The sequence below is a fragment of the Tamandua tetradactyla genome, chromosome 1, assembly GCF_023851605.1.
Source record: "Tamandua tetradactyla isolate mTamTet1 chromosome 1, mTamTet1.pri, whole genome shotgun sequence".
Classification (NCBI taxonomy): Eukaryota; Metazoa; Chordata; class Mammalia; order Pilosa; family Myrmecophagidae; genus Tamandua; species Tamandua tetradactyla.
In genome coordinates this window covers 133,669,961-133,688,252 of record NC_135327.1, presented here as the reverse complement: position 1 = coordinate 133,688,252, position 18,292 = coordinate 133,669,961, and positions in this window count along the sequence as shown.

Sequence of the window (18,292 nt, the reverse complement as noted above, 5' to 3'; positions counted from 1 at the left end):
TGGATTTTTGTTTCCTTCAATATGTGTTTCAAAGAGACAAGTCTTTAATATTGATGGATAGTTTATCTATTTTTCCTTTTCATTTACAGTTAATTTTTAGTGTTCTTTTAAAGAAATATTCACCTCATTCCAATGTCACAAGGTTTTTTCTCACATTTACCTCCTGAGTATGATAATTTAGCACTTCTTTTTAGCTCTATGAATAATTTTGAGTTAGCATTTGGGTTTAGGGTGAGATAAGTGTCAAGGTTCATCTTTTATTTTTTGCACTGAGATATGTGGTTGTTTCAGCCTCATTTGTCAAAAAAGTCTCTTTGAGCTATTAAGTAACCTTGCCACTTTTGTTGAGAATTAATTGACCATAAAAGTGCTTTTATTTCTCAACTCCATTCCAATTCTTTTCCAGAACTATACTATCCTGATTGATGAAAATCTATAGTAAATCTTGAAATTAGGTATATTGAGTCTTTCAGTTTTGTACTTATTTTACAAAATTGTTTTTGCTATTCTAGGTGTTCTGCCTGTCCATATTAATTTGAAAATCAGCATGCCAATATCTTCCCAAAAATGCCTGTGGAGATTTTGATTGGGTTTGCAGCAAATATATAGATCAATGTGTTGAATGCAACCACCTTTAAAAAATCAAGGTTTTCAAATCCAAGGACATGGTATATATTTCTGTTTATTTTGGTTTTCCTTCATTTTCTTTTACAATGTATTACATATTTTACTATTCTGACCTTGAACATCTTTCATTAAATTTATACTTATTTTGTTGTTATGCTATTATAAAGGGAGTCATTTAAAATTTTTATTTAGTAATTATTTATTGTTATTATTTATAAATATAAACACATTTTTATATTGATCTTGTATCCTACAACCCTGCTAGTTTTATTTATCAATTTGTTTAATGTGTTGTGATGGTCAGGTGTCACCTTGGCCAAGTGATGGTGCTGGGTTGTCTGGCCAAGCAAGCACTGGCCTATATGTTGCTATGAGGACATTTTGTGGACTTAAATCATGAACACGTTGCATGCATTCATGGCTGATTCCAGCTAAGTGGAGTGCCTTCTGCAATAAGTGATGCTTAATCTAATCACCTGAAGACTTTTTAAATGAGAATTCAGAAGAGGCAATCTCTCTCTCTCTCTCCTCTTCAGGCAGCCAGCCTCTCCTCAGGAATTGGTTGAGGACCTTCACTGAAGCTGCCAGCTCACAGCCTGCCCTATAGATTTTGGGGTCTTCCATCCCCATGGTTGTATGAGACACTTGTATAAATCTCACATTAACAGATACCTCCTGTTGGTTCTGTTACCCTGAGAATCCTAATACATGTGTGTGTTCCTTACAGTTTTCTACATACTGGCTCATGCCATCTACAAATAGTTTTACTTTTTCCTTTTCTATCTGTGTGCCTTTTATTTCTTTTACTTTGCTTCATTGCACTTGCAAAGCCCTGCCATACAATGTTTAAATGATAGTAGTGAGGATAGACATTTTAACCTTGCGCTTGATATTATATAGAAAAAGGCTTAAGCTTTTGAGGCTTTCATGACTGAATATGATGTTTGCTGTAGGTTTTTGATTAATTCCCTTAATCAAGTTGAGGGAATTCCCTTCTATTCCTAGTTTGCTCAGAAGTTTTAATCATAAAAGATAGTTGTCAAATTTTGTCCAATGGCTTTTCTGACCTGTGAAGTAGTTTTTTCTTCTATATCTCTTAACATGCTGTTTTGTTTTGCTAAAGTTGCTGGAATGCAAAATAGCGAAATGGGTTGGCTTTTTCAATGGAGATTTATTAGGCTATAAATTGACAGTTCTAAGGCCATAAAAATGCTCAAATTAAGGCATCAAGAGGAACATACCTTCTCAGAGGAAAGGCTGCTGGCATCTGTTCCTCAGTCACATGAGAAGGCACATGGCAATGTCTGCTGATCCTTTTCTCCTGGGTTGGTTTCAACGACTCTGTCTCTCTCCTCCTCCACAGGCTTTTCTCTGGATTTCACCTTGTAGCTTCTCTGAGCTCCCTGAGTTTGATCTATCTTTTATCCTCTCATAAAGGACTCCAGCAAGAAGATTAATATCCACCTTAAATGGACTGGGTCACATCTCCATGGAAACAACCTAACCCAAAGGTCCCATCCAACAAAAGATGTGCCCCCACAGGGACGGATTAAGAGAGCATGGCCTTTTATAGGGTCCATAACAGCTTCAAGCCAGCATCACATGCTGTATTATGTTGATTGATTTTCAGATCTTAAATCAAAGTTCATTGCTAGGATAAACAACATTGGTCATGATTAATTATCTTGTTAAAGCTTTTTGCAGCTATGTTCATGAAGCATAGTGGTCTGTAGGTACTCTTTATTTGTGAAGGCATTGTCTGGTTTTGGAATCAGTGAAATATACTGGGTTCATAAAATAAGTTGAGAAGTGTTTCTTCTTTCTCTATTTTCTGAAAGAGTTTGTGTAGGAATGACATTGTTTTGTCCTTGAAAGCTTGATGGAATTCACCAGTGAAGCTAACTGAGCTTGCCTTGTGTGTGTGTGTGTGTGTGTGTGTGTGTGTGTGTGTGTTTGTGCATGTGTGTGTGTGTGTTTGCAAGTTTTTATTCCTGGTATTGGTAACTTGTGAATTTGCTCTTTTTAATTTTTTTCTACTTGATTAGTCTGCCTAGAGATTTTTATTTTTTTATTTTTTTGCAAAACAATAGCCTTCTGTTTCATTTATTTTCTTTATTTTTTTCCCTCTTTTCTATTTTACTGATTTTTGTCTTATATTTATTAATTATTTCCTTCTGCTTGCTTCAGGTATAAATTGCTCTTCTTAAGGTAGAAACTTAGCTATTGAGATGAGATGTCTCTGAAAAAACATAGTGGCCATGGGAAGCTTTGCCAGTTTACTTGTATCCTTAATTTTGGACATTTTCTTTGCATTGTTTTTCTGTTGTTTTGATAATAAACAAAAGCTTATTGAATTTTAAATGGTGTCTGAATAAGTATTTTGTCTATTTCTCAAACTGGGATCAGCTTTTGTGATTTTGCTACTCATGCGTAGGTTTTATTAAAGGCCAAGGGAAGAAAAGGGATCTTCTGTGTATGGATGCTGTGTGTCATCCAGATCTCCCTTCAGACCAAGGCTTTTGTTTCCCTAATTGCTAGGAAAGTTGGCGTTGACTCCCCATCTGGAAATTGCTCTTGAAAGGATGCAGCTGCCTTATTCAAATAGCACACCTTTCCCTGGGGCAATCTGCAGTCAGTGATGTGAGTACTGAGTCATAAGTTATAGAAAAGTTGGTGAATAAAGCCCCCACACTTCTTTCTGCCCAATCCTGCCTCCTTCACAGCCTTACAGGTGTGGTTCTAGAGTGTGCTCCCCAATTAAAGCTCCTATACACAAAATTCCACCTTTGTTTCCAGGAGAATAAGAGAACATAAGAGGATTAGTGCCAGGAATATTCCTGGAAGGCAGACTCTAAAATGGAATTTGAGACTGATCACCTACCAGCCAGCCTGATGAGAATGAAAAACCCTTCTCTGATGAGCATAGAGTACCGATTGTCTTTGCCATACTATAGTGGTGCATTTATAAAAACTCTCACTGTATGGAGATGGGATACTTGTGAAAGAGAAGGTACTGCCTGTTGGAATAGCCCAGGCATTTAAGAGGAATAGAGGAAGTAGCAATTTTAAGGATTGTGGAACTGGATTTTTTTTTCTTGGAGCTAATCATGCATTATAGAAAGAAATAAAAGACTGAAGATGAAAGGTTGTCAATCTATGATAGAATGTGAAAGACAGAGGGTTTTTTTGACTATCTGTAAGGAGACTCCCATCTCCTGCAGCCAGAGGACTGGAAGAAGTGTGGCTTGGGTATGGAACTTAACCATAAGTGTAGCCACATTCTAGAGAAGATTGAATTCTCACATCTGGCAAGTTTGCTATACTAAGGTTGGACACAGATTGGCAAGGAGTGGAAACCTGAGACTTGGAATAAGGACATCTTGGTTGATAAGTTTGAGAACTCTGAAATTCCAGATTTCCCTAAACCCTTTGAGCCTGCAGAAGCAGTCCAGTCCTCTTGGTTAAAGCCTAGCACTCCTCCTCACCCCTTGCTTGAAGACAATGCAGAGGCCTCTGCCTTGTAAGACATCATGCTCTGTCCTACAGAATACACCTCCACTTCAGTTCCTGGCCGAGAGACCCATAGTGTAGGTTAAATCTGAGTATAACCCAGCTAAAGAAGTGTTTGTCCTGCTCAGGGAGGAAAAGGAATATGCCTCAAAAAGCTGCAGTATCTAGACAATATGTATCAGCATAAGATGGGAGAGAACATGAATGGGTATTGGATAAAGGAGAGGGTCATAAAGCTGGATAACAAATGATACTCCCATAATAAAAGACATAACATTTGGCAAGGACTCTATGAGAGTGTTCACATGCTACTGGGATGGCCTTGAAAGTCTGAAAAAAGTGATAGCCCAAAGAGAGTATGTTAGAATGGCTATAGTGAGTAAGGCTGAACAATTGACCATCCAACTACGTTCCATGGGAGGGCACAAAGAACACTCCATTTATCAGAGCAGAAGGGAACATGTTGATGAGAGGCAACCAGTATCATTGGGAAGCTCAGTGGTGGGTATCCTCTATAGACTAGACTCACTGTAGAAAATTATGGTCCGGAACTGAGGACAGTAATAAGGATCCTGAAATAATAGACACCAGCTGCATGTGCCAAACTACCAGAATTCAAGTGGGAGGAATTACCACAATACATAGCCAGATATGAGTGGCAGCTCATGACCCTGACCCCAAAGAGTTCAGGATTGACAAAAGAGGAGACAGTGTTCCTAGACATAGGATGGGGGTGGGGGCAGCCAACATTGCTATTAATTAATATATGTATCACCACAGATGGATGATGCAGAGACTGAGGGCAGCCTCTGCAATAACATGTTACATTCTCATACCCAGTTTCAAAACCTGATCTAGGTCTAAACTGGAATTCATTGCCTGAAGGAGAGGCCAAGATACCACTAGGGAGGACCCTGCAATAACCCAGGGGGTGCATATGGTAATGATATTTCCTTGCTTTTGCAAAACTTAATACTACTGTGTACTGGGGAGAAGAGAATAGGATACAAGATCTGAGTTGATATTGATGTCCAGGGAACCAAAATGTCCTCATGGTGCTACTATTAGAGTGGGGGTGTATTGGGACCAGGTAATAAATGAAGTCCTCACCAAGATTCAACTCAAAATGTGCCCACTAGGTCCACAGACCAAGTATTTTTCGCCCCTGGTCCCTGCATTACTCAGAAGCTCCAGACAAATAGAGAGAAATGCCATCACTTCCAGTGACCCAGTTGAAGAATTTGTGCTCCCCTTTTCTGAAGTTAAGGCTATATGGGTCTAGAGCAATTGGGGATGAACTTTGCCCCATAGGGGACATTTGACAATATCTGGAGATATTTTTGTTTGCCAGGACTGTTGGGTGTTACTGGCATTTAGTGACTAGAGACCAGGAAAGCTAAACATCTTGCAATGCACAGAACAGTCCCCTACATCACCACATCAAAGAATTATTTTGCCAAAAGTATCAATCATGCTTAGGTTGAGAACCCTTGATTTGGGTTGTGTTTCCCAGAGGGGAAAATTCTCTCAAGAGACAAAGTAAGAGTTCCATTGACCTTTAAGCTATGATTGCCTCCCAAACATGTGAGGATCCTTTCGCCAAAAGAAAAGCAGACAAGCAAAGAGATCACCATTCTGGCAGTTGTCATTGATCCTGATCATCACTAGGAGGTAGGGCTATTGTTATATCATTGAACAGGGCTGCATAACTTTGGTGCTCAGTTGATCCAGTGAGACATCTCTGGGTATTTTCCTGCCAAATTTTGCTGATAAGTGAAAAAGTACAGTAGCCATGACCTGATAAAGACATCATGGCCATGGTCTCCTGTCCCTGAGAATAAGTCTAGGTCACCTTAGCATGCAGAGCAGCTGAGGTGCTATCCAAGGGTGTGGGGACACTAAAGGAGGGAAGTGATGCAGCCCTTTGATCACCTATAACAGCAGGAATTGTTATTTGTTCCATTAACTTTCCCCTATTTAAATTTTCCCAGGGAATGAGACAAACCAGAATCCTGAAAAGGTTCACGAATGGGTCAAATTTGTGGTAAGAAGTAAATGAATCTGGGTAGTACAAAGGTAGATAGTAGTGGATTCTTTGACTCACTGTCTGTGTTCCTCCCACAGGACCAAGCACTTATTCTCCCAGCTGGTAGGACTTTTGCTGCAGAGTTTTCAGAGCTATATCCCTCCTCAGGAATTACTATTGGCCTACGGATTTGCCTCATTTACTAATGCAGAGGTGGCAGTACAAAGCATGGCACTCTTGTCTAAGCTTCAGACTACTTTCATGGCCCATTCTACCTTTAGGCAAACTGTGAGTCAGCTGAGGTCTCTATTGCAAATGCACTTCAGTTCAAATTCTCCCCCTGCCCAATCCTGATTTTCTCACATTCTTAGTAGCGTTGTTCACAAGTGCATACTTTTGTAAACCTCTGTGTGAAAAATTTCCATCTCAGAGTCCATTTATATGCAGCCAAGGATAAGTCAGCATCAATGAAGTGATTCTGTAAATTAAGATGAGCAAAGAATTGTCCTGAAAATGCACATACAAAAGGTACATCTAAAGATAATTTACTAGATGAAATTATAAAAAATTACTGTATACCTAATTGTGATATCATAACCAAGGTAAGAAGCTTGGAAAGAACACAAAAGTCAAAGGAAAAGATGAAAATCTTACTAGAAAAGATTAAAGGTGCATAGACAAAATATGGACACCAAACTACCAACAGTAGGTAATCAAAAGGACAAAACATAAAATTTTAAAACTGTATGTGGTAGTTAAATTCAGTTGTCAACTTGGCCAGGTGAAGACACCTAGTTCTGTTGCTATGGACATGAGCCAATGATACGTGAACCTCATCTGTTGCTCATTACCTCTGCAGTTGGCTAGGAGGCATGCCTGCTGCAATGAATGATGTTTGACTTGGCTGGTGCTTAAATGAGAGACTCAACGTAGCACAGCCCAAGTAGCTTGGCATACCTCATCTCAGCACTCGCAGCTCAGCCCAGGCCTTTAGAGATGCAGAAAGGAATCACCCCAGGGAAAGTTGTTGGAACCCAGGGGCCTGGAGAGAAGGCCAGCAGAGATCGCCTGTGCCTTCCCATGTGAGAAAGAACCTCAACTGAATGTTGGCTGCCTTTCCTCTGAAGAACTAATGAAATAAATCCCCTTTTATTACAAGCCAGTCTGTCTCTGGTGTGTTGCATTCTGGCAGCTAGCAAACTAGAACACTATGTATAATAATTGAATTAGTGTGTAAAGAAGAGAATTTAAAACAGAAAAAAAACTGAGGTGCCAGAAATGAAGATGTCCCATAATGTGAAAGTAAATAAACTTAACAGTAGCAAGAGAATGAAGGGGGACCTGGAGCAAGAAGTTGGAGAATTACACAAGGGTTCTATAGGGTGACAGAGCCCAGCTCAGTCGAAGTTTATTTTGAGAACAATGAGAACTCCCAAGTGTAAAAGGAGGGTCAAATATGAACACATTTTCTTTTGGAAATATGTATCTGGCTGTAGTATGGCAATTACATGGTGATCTAAGCTTTTTTTTTTATTATTATTATTACCTGTATTGAGGAAAATTTTAAACCTAAACAAAAGTAGATGGAATAATATAATGAACCTATATATCCTTCACCCAGCTTCAATAATTATCAACCATGTCATCTTGTTTCGCCTCTATTCCCACCTCTCAACCTCCCATATTATTGTTAGGGGAGTTCCAGATAACATTTCTTCCATAAATATTTAGATATGTTTCTAAATAAAAAGGATTCCTTTAAAAAACCACCATAATATTGTCTGTTCTAAAATTTAACTCTAATTACTTAAGTATGATATGAATGATCAATATTCTATTTTTAAACTATGCACATGAACATAAAAATTACTGAAGACTATATCTAAATGGACATTCAAAAAATTATTAGATGGAGAAGTAGGATTATCCCCTTTTTATTTATCTGTTAATACCATTGGTAAGTAAATGATATGGCACAATATTAAAAAATACTAATTTCTTCAATTTCAAATTTCACTTTGTAGCTACATAGATTAACATTCTGAGGAAAAACAGGCTTGAACCACATATTTCAGGGGAATAACCAAAGCTACAAGTTCAAAGGAAAAACAGAGAGTTCCAAGTAGCACTGACTGGTATAAGATACAATAGGAAGGAAATATCTGGTTCTTTGCATAGTTTTGATACGACTAGTATTGTGTGGGGAGACGTACTTGGATGACAACCAGATATCAGTAGGGTTCTCAGTGAGGGGTGCTGCAACAGAGCCTGGAACACAAAGGCCCTCCGCACATTGCAGTGCCAGGCAGACGTGGGCACGTGTGTACTCTCCTATTATGTGCCCGCGAGGAGGCAGCGCCCAGGTGCAGACTGCCCAGTGGTGGAGGAACAGAGCTCAAACCTGGTCAAGATCTTTGAACAAACACAGGAAGTTTTACTTTGTTGTTATTGTATTTTGGATGGGCCTGGTGTTCTTTTCTTTTTTTTTAAAGTTTTTTTAAAATGCAATTTTATTGAGATACACTCACGCCCCATACAAACCATCCAAACAATCACTGGTTCACAATGCCATCACATAGTTATGCATACAAACCCACGATCAGCTTTAGAACATTTTCATTACTCCAGAAAAGAAATAAAAAGTAAAAAGAAAACCCGGCTCCTCCCATACTCCTTTTCCCCCCATTGTTGACCCATAGGATTGGTGTGGTGTATTTGTTACCCCTGATGAAGGAGGACTCAGATATCACTGTTAACTGGAGTCTGTGGTTTACCAGAGGAACATTTTCCCCAGAAAGCCCTGCATTATTAACTCCTTGTAATAGTGTCGTACATCTGTTATAGTTCATCAAAGAACTTGTAAATATGTATGGTTAATCACGGATGTTGCCCACCACCAGATTCACTGTTCTACAGTACCATGTTTTAACATCCAACTTCCTTCTGGTGACATACATGACTCTAAATTTCCCCCTTCCACCACATTCACACATGATTCAGTACTGTTAATTATTCTCACAATGACTTGCTACTATCAACCCTGTCCATTTTGAAATGTTTAAGTTAAACATTCTGCCCATATTGAGCAACCGCTCCCTATTCTATAGCCTCATTCCATATCCTGGTAAACTATATTCTATATTTTATGACTATGAGTTTATATATTATAATTAGTTCATCTCAGAGAGATCATGCAATATCTGTGCTATTAGGTCTGACTTGTTTCACTTAACATCTATTTTGTTAAGGTTCATCTATTTTGTTGCCTGCTGTAGGACCGCATTCCTTCTTACTGCTGAATAATATTCCATTGAACGTATACTCTACATTTTGTTTGTCCATTCTTCTGTTGATAGTCCATTCCATCTTTTGGCAATTGTGAATAATGCTGCTATGAACACTGGGTGTAAATATCTGTCCATGCACATGCTTTCAGATCTTCTGGCTATATGTATACCAAGTAGCAGGATGGCTGAATCATAAGGCAACTCTTTACTTAGTTTCCTGAGGAACCACCAAACTGTCCTCAATAGTGGCTGTGCCATTTTACATCCTGGTGGCATTGTTTTAATTCATATATCCAGGCTCCTCTACGGGCTTCAGCAATTGGATATAGTTAGTAAATTATGTTTAATGTCATTGCATAGAGGAATCCATGGGCACAGTGTGAGCTGGCTTGGAAGTGGCAACATTTAGGCAGTCTTGAGTTTAAACTGCTGTCCTTACATTTGCCATCAACCAGGTAGCGCCATCTCCTAGAGGAAAATGGAAGCATAAGACTGAAGTTTAGTTAGAAACTAGCTGTTTCTAACTTTCTAAACCAAAAAATAAAAAATAAAAATAATAAAATAATAAAATAAGGCAAAACAGTACAAGAATACCAAATATCATAGATAAACCCACAAAATATTTTTCTACATGAAAATTAGAAATGAATATAGGCCCAAAGAATAAAATGAAAAGGATGCAACAGGCCAAGAAACATGTCTGCACTAAATCTCAAGAAGGATGGTTAGAGGGCAAGTGTGTCAATTCTGTCTCTGCTTCCGAAGGGTATGGCCTTGGGTAGGTAATTTATCTTCTTCAAATCTCATTTTCTCATGTGTAAAATATGAGCAATAAATAGTACCTATTTCCTCATATAGTTGTGAGGATTACACAAAATAAGAAAATAAAAAGCCCTTGGCACAGTTCCTGGTCCATATTTTTAATTATTATTACTATTATTCAAATATAAGAAATTCTTATAAACACAAACCAAGTTCAGTGTGTAAAGATATTAGAATGTTACAAATAAGTTTAAATGAAAAAATTAATATGACTAGCAAATGTGAAAATATGTTGAATTTCAGTGGTAATAAAAAAAATTCAGTTTAAAACACCCAATTTTTTCCTTCTAAGTTAGCAAAGTCCAAAAAATGACGGCATTCAAAGTTAGCAAGGGTGAGGCAAAACAGCCATTTATATGTCCTTCTTAAAATTGTGAATTGGTTGTGTATGATTATTCTGTAAATCCAAAATTTCTGTAATAAAAAACAAATTTTAGATTGGTTCAGTCTTTCTGGAATTTGGTCCAACCATATTGTAGGATCCTTAAAAATCATTATATGAAAGGATTTCTTCTGCTGAAATAAATTTTAGGGAAGTGAAAAAGATCGGAATGTGCACTAAGGTGCTCATTAACTATGAATATCACAGGATATTTGGGAAATGGCCAAAGCAACTTGAATTTTCAACATTAGGGATATTATTAGGTTGCAGGCCATCCACATGATGGAATACTATGGAGCTATTAAAAGCTTGCAATTTCATTCACAAAAACAACATTTGTACATGGTGGGATTAGTTGTTTTAGGAAAGCTTCATCTAATTCAAGCCTGCTCTTAAATGTTGTGAGAACAGAGTAGTCAGGAGGGGAGATGAGTGTTTTCAACCTGTCTACTGCTTCCTGCATCACAGAGTCACGTGCTGCTGCAGTCTTGCTCTGAGAAATAGCCTACCTTGGATTGAGGGGAGAGCTGAGGAAAAATGTGTTTCCCGATTAAGCACTGCATTCCCGAGAGGCTTATGTTCTAAGAGCCTACGTCTCAAGAGTGCTTCGTTTGATGAGCTTCTTCCAAGGTGTCGGAGGAAATGAGATATTAGAACAATTAGTTAGAAAGTAGTCAGTGCCTCTGACTTAACCTGTTGTGCTCTTTACTTCCTATGGTTAAGGGTTCACAATGTTGCTATTCATCAGAATTAATTGAGGACTTAAAAGAATCAGATTTCCATGGAGATTCTGATTTAGTAAGTGAGGTACAGAGTCTGAGAATCTGGCTTCCCCAGTTCCTTTCTATTCCAAGCCCAGTCCATGGATGAGCAGCGTTGGTGTCACTTGGGAGCTTTTGAAAATGAGTCTCTAAGGCCCTACCCTAGAGCTACCGAATCAGCTCTGTGCTTTAGAAAAACCACCAGGTGTTTTGTACACACATTAAAATAGAGAAGTGCTGGTCAATTAAGCCTGATAAATACTCAGGTTTGTTAAACTGATGATGGGAGGTCAGGGAAGGCCTGGCAGTAAATATCAATTTTGGGTCATTTGTTTGTATTTGGCTCAAGCATAGTTGGTCTGTCAACTATCCTATTGGGATAACCTATGTGGAATTAAAATTTAGGAATCTTTTTCCATTAGACATAATGCTAGAATGAACTTATGTCATCATGATAGAAACAATAACTATTGTGCACAATTCTTCGCTGTATGGTATTTGTGACCTTATATAATGTGGAAAGCATCAAGATATCCACTGAGCTGCTAGAGTAACTAAAGTGGAGAAACTGCATTAGGACATCACAATTCCAAGTGCAGTGTCTTAGCTTTGCTATGCCTGCCAGTAATAGCAAAATAAGCAGCTTGTGGGAGGCTATTTATAACACACAAATGCAAAGAGACCAAGAAGCCAAGAGTGGCAGACTTTGAATCTTCAGTAATAAACATCTGTATGATTTATTCATGTTCATTCTCTGATAAAAGAAATATTTTCATGCATCCCCAAACAGTGTCAGGGCAATAAACCTCCTTTTCTAATATTAAAAAAAAAAAGATATTAATAGAGACAGTGTGTGATGGAATCAACTTTAAAACCATTTTGATAGGAGCAAAATATTGTTAATGATCAAAGCTTGGCATCTTTTGGGAGAATAGTTAGTACACTCAGTCCAGATCTGATAATAAGGTCATAAAATCTGACAAACGATAGCTGGCCTCCTACCAGAAGGATAAGGAGAGAGCTTGAGAATCAAATTGCTTTAAGGTTTTGTTTGTCCCCTGAAAGGATTTTAGGATGTAAGTAAGCTGAAGCTGGAGGTAAATAATTCTTTATCTTTTCACATATCAGTCCATACTCTTGTCTTTTTATTTAATTTATGCAGGGATTAATTTAATGTTGATTTGGTTCCATACCTCACACGAGGCACTAATGTTTCCCTGAGGTCAGAGAGTGGAAGTGAGTTGTGTGGCCCTTTCCCTTATTATTTGATGAGAACAGATTTATTTTAAGCTCCTGAAGAAGCTGTTTTCCTCTGTTAGGCTGAGTTTGTAGCTGTTACCATGAGAGCGCAGAGAGAGTGATGGAAACATTTTGCTAGCAAATTGGGAGAATATGAGGACCAGAGAGACAGGAAAGTATTTTTCCAGAATTTGTTCCACACTCTAAAAGAAAGGGCAAGTAGACACACACGCAGAGCTGGGTGGTGTGAGTGCCACTCGTGTGTGTACACCACCTCTTACTACTAGAAATCGTGAACAAGAAAGAAGTTTTCAAAAAAGAAGTAGAAGATGTAAGAAGAAGAAGTAAGAAATAGACATCAAGTCCAATAGATGAATTGGAAATAGACAATAATAGAAACAAAAACTAGTTCCATATTGATTGAAGATATAACGTGTGAGAGGTTATGCTTTCTTTATTTTTGCAGGGAAACAGAGCAGCATTGAGGCATGGATAATAACTTCTCATTAGAAACTACTGCTGAATTCTACATCAAAAAGCACTTTAGGGTTTACATAGCTTTAGGATAATGTATTTCCATTCAGAAAATTCCTCTCAAATAACTCCACAACGAACATACGTGCACACATATGTCTATACGTACATCTTTCCTCTCTTATAGAGAACACAAGACAAGCAGTGGTTTCCCACCTTGGATATACATTGGGATTACCTGGGGAGATTTACAAACTACTTATGAGAGGGACCTATCCATCCTGGAGAAGCTGATTTCATTGGCCTAGCCTTTGGGATAGTTTAAGAAGCTCCCCAGGTGTTACAAATGTGCATCTAATAAATTAACAGCTTGTGGGCTAATATGATCACAATCAAAGTTGTTTTAATTTTCCTTCCTACTGCTCTCTCCATTTTCCATAATTTTTCTATCCCTCTTCCCAAAGCAGGAGCTACTGGTCCTTTCTTGAAAGTTTCCATCGTTTATGGCTGCATTGATTGCAATTGATGGGGAGCTACAGAGTTCGATGGTCCTCAGTGTGTCTGCACTTTAAGATCAATGGGAGCATTTTATAAAAATACCCATGCATGCCTGGACTCCAGTTCTCATTCAGGATTGCACCTGGGCTTGAGTAGTTTTTAATGCTGCCTAGGTGATTCTATTGTGCTTCCAGGGGTGAGCAATCATTAAAAGGATTAAATAACGGAACACTTTTTGATTCTTGAAAAAATTTCTTTCCTTGATTTCTAGGCACCTCAACTCTTATCACACTGGATGCTCTTTCTCTTCTCAATGTTGAAGTGCCCCAGGGATCAATCTGCAGACCTTCTCTCTATCTATACTTATCCTCAAACTGATCTTGTTTTGTGCCAAGGTTTTCAAAATTATCTGTACCGGAGTATTAACAAATGTATATGGCTAATCCCAAGCATCGAGTACATCTTCATTTTGATGTCTACTAGACATCCCTTCCCCCAATCGCTTGTTCCCAGTCTAGTCCATCATACATTCTTTCACCTAGTTGCTCAAGCCAAATCTCAGAGTCATTCTTGGTTCCCTTTTCTCTCTCTCTCATTTTCCACCCTGTCCTTTAGAAGGTAATAAGAACAATCCTATAATGATCCAATCCATCAACATTCCTGTCTTATACCATTGCACCAGCCTCATAACTAGTTTTTGTGATTCTGCTTCCAGTCCCTCACCCTCAGTCCATTGTTCATACCAAAAGTGATCTTTTAAAAATGTATGGTAGATAGATAACTGTGCTGCTTTGAAAGTATTATTAAGTACCCTAGAAAAGCCATGTTTTAATTCTGATTCCATCTTGTGGAGACAGCAGTTTCTTTTGATCCTGATTCAATAATGTAGGTTGGAATATTTTGATTTAATTATCTCCATGGAGACATGGCCTACCCAATTGTGGGTATTAACCTTTGATTAAATGGAGATGTGACTCCACCCATTACAGGTGGGTCTTGATTAGAATCCTGGAATCCTTTAAAAGAGGAAACATTTTGGAGATGTTTCAGAAATGACAGAACCTAGAGAAATTACAGAAGTCTCAGAGCCAACAGAAACTTCACAGAAGAGCGAACATAGATGTGGACCTGTGGAGAACAGAGGCATGAATGTTTGGAGATGGCTGGAGCCCAGCAGATGTTGCCATGAGATGTTAAGCAAGTCAGAACATGGAGAGAGCCAAAGGAAGTGGCGAGATGAAAGTCAGCCCTGGAGAAGCAAAGTGAGGAACCCTGCAAGAACAGAAGCTGAAAGCAATAGAGCCCAGGAGTAATGTATCAGTGTACCTTTCCAGCTGACAGAGGTGTTGCATTAAGGTATCATTCTTGAATTAAGATATCTTTCCCCAGATGCCTTAGTTTGGACATTTCCACAGGCTTCGAACTGTAAACTTGTAACACATTAAATTCCCTTTTCATAAAAGCCATTCCAGTTCTGATATATTGCTTTCCAGCAGCTTGCAAACTAACTCTTCTCTTTGTTGAAACACCCCAATACCTACCCTCAGATTATATGGCTTGTCTCTCAGTTCATTCTGTCTAATTTGTTCTCTGATCAAACACCATCTTCTTAGAGATTCTTAAACATCCTTGTGTAAATTATCCATTCATCCCTCCATCCTTCTGAGTTCCTTAGAATGTCTATGTTTCTTCAGAATATTGGTCACTATCTATCATTATCTGCCATATTCCCTTGTTCTTTGGCTTTGAATATTTCTCCTGGTAGAATGTAGGTGCAGGAGCAACAGTAACTGTCTCACACACCACTGTAATCACAGTCTCTAGAGGGGCCTGTGTATATTAATGATTTAATAAATATGTATTGAATGATTGCATGAATGTTACTGATACAATAACTTTGGCTGCAATCCTGTTTCCCAAGAATCCTTACTTCGTTTTTTTTTGGCTGAAACTTACAGGATTCTTTGCTCTATATTTTTACTATGTGTTTTACTCTGTGTCCCAGTCTCTGTTACTGTAATTTGAGAGGAGATTGTTGTAAACTTCCTTGCTAAAAACTTTTCCCACATCACTGCAAAGACTCTAAACGTAGAGGATTGGGCCTCAATTGCCGTGGCTTGCTGGTTGAGGATTTGGAACCCAATCCAACTAAAGCCAATGAAATTCCTCTAGTTTTTAACTTATATTTACTTGGTATTAGTGGTTGCATTTAGTAGCAATGTCTCTTGAAACAAGAGTGCATGGTTTTCAGAGTTCTTTGGTTGCAAACAAGAGACCAAAGAAGGTTGCTGTTAAAATATAGCTGGATTATGCTATGCAAATGATTTCATTAGATCTTCAATATTGCTGATTGAGGACCACTAGGCAGTTGCTATTAGCATAAACCCCTTGGTCTTGGGGTCACTAAACCCTTCTGAAGTTCCACTGTTCTCAGCTCCAGCGTCAGCAATACATAAAATAAGGCAACAAAAATAATCAACATATAACTATCCTTGAATTTTTTGTTTAATACATAAAACTTAAATTGCTTAACATGACTTTATGTAAATAACCTTTGGAAAAGAACACATATTTAATGTGTTCTTTAAAATTGAAAATTTAATTTTAAATGTCTAGCTTTCTGAATAAACCATGTTTATCAGTGCAGGATCTCTAGCAGTCTATTTTAATCATTGAGTGAGTCAGCTCGGACTTCACCTGTACTCCAATCTTTCAAAGATCTACCAGCATAGTCAGAATATAATCTAAAATTCCTTATATGTCCTGCGAAGCTCTATAGTCAGGCACACCATACCTCTCCAACTGCATTTTCTGCGGCCTTTTCCTTGCTCAGACTGTTCAAATACACCAGGTCACTGCTATTCCTTAAACATACCAAGAAGAATCTCTCAGTGCCTTTGCATAACTATTTACTCTTCCTGGAACTCTGTCCCTTGGATAGGTAGGCTTACTCTCTCGCTTCATTCAATTTTCGCTTCTCAAATATAATCTCATTGTAGCTTCCTTCCCTAACCATTATATCTAAATTAGCACCCCTCCCCATCTCCATCATTCTCTATCCACTTACTTACCTTGATTTGTTTTTCTTTGACTACTTTGACTACCTTTGCAATTGGGCAAATTACATGAAATTTATCTACCCCTTCCCCAACATACACACACAGGATCATAGGATTGTGACCTCCAATATAAAGGCTTGTTTCTTTACATTAGTATTTTATAAATTTATAAAATGACTAATTTATAGTAGACACTCAATAAATATTGCTTGAATGAATAAGCAATATGGCAATAGAAGATCATTTCGGAAGACTTTTTAAAGATGTGAAACTTGGGAGCTTTATTATCCATGTTTCTTGACATTCAAAGTCCCTTATTTAATAGTTGAGGAATCTGAGGATCAGATAAATTAATATTGCACAGTTGGCCGACTGCAGGCCTTGATTCTATATTTTGTTCTCAGAAGAATTTTTTTTAGGTAATAAATCATTTTTGATACACATGGAATACACTTATCTAGAAAAAAATCATATGAATGCATAAGTAATTGATCCACACCTCTGACTTTTATGGTATTTTACTTATAAATTATGGTGAAGGTTTATCAACATTGACAAAAATTTAAAATTATATTTATTATCTTATGTTATTGTAATTATATCAGACTATATCCTGAGTGAAATTATAAAATGAGATATTTACATAGAAATTCATGTTGTGCACTGAGAAAGTTTATGTCTCAAAACCCTATTAATAAAATAATTAATAAATGACAGATTCTTGAGAATCCAGACAATATCAAACTTTCAGGGAATCTAAAATCTGTCTTAGGATACAATATGTGTACTAGACAAAGGAAATTATAGTGGAAGGTAAAATGACAAATTAATAGTAAAGTTAAGCTCTGATCAGAGAAGAAAGCCTGCAGTCAGAAAAGACTTCACAGAGGAGGCATTATAGTGCCTGCGTTGGAAATAAAAAATAAACATTTTTCCTTGATTGCCCAAAAAGAAAAGCTAATTATTAGAAATGAATAGCATTTTAGCTATTACAGCTGAAAACCTTTGAGAAAAAGATGGATAATGTGAACTAATCTCTCTAACTCAGACAGGATCACATGTAAAACTCCAGATGACTGATTATCGCAAAGGACAGAATTCCTATACACTCTAGACAAAAACATTATTGCTTGTGCAGCTTCTCTTTTGAAGAGGAGGTTACACCTTTAATGTCTCAAATACCTGCTGAGTTGACTATAACTTACAGGTATAAACTGCATTTATCTTCCTAATGAACCCAGGAAAGTGATGACATATAATAATGTGAGCAACCAGCCTTTTTAATGTTTATTAGCAAATGGGTTTGAGCAATTTGCGTTCCAGATCAAATTGAAAAGAAAACTAACAAAAAACTGCATTGGTCGGTGATATTAATAGAACTTCAAATTTGATCTTTGTTTTTCAGAAAACCTGAAAGTCCCTTAGTGCCAAGTTGCATTATGTTGCTATCTGTTTTATGAAACTCCTTAATAATTACAGTAATAAGGAAGTTCTCTTTAGGAACTGCTTTAAAATATATCAAACATCTGCCCTATTCTGAAGTGCATTTCTATAAAGCATTATCATTTTAATCTGTCTAATTTAGAAGTGTTTATTTTCCATCCCTT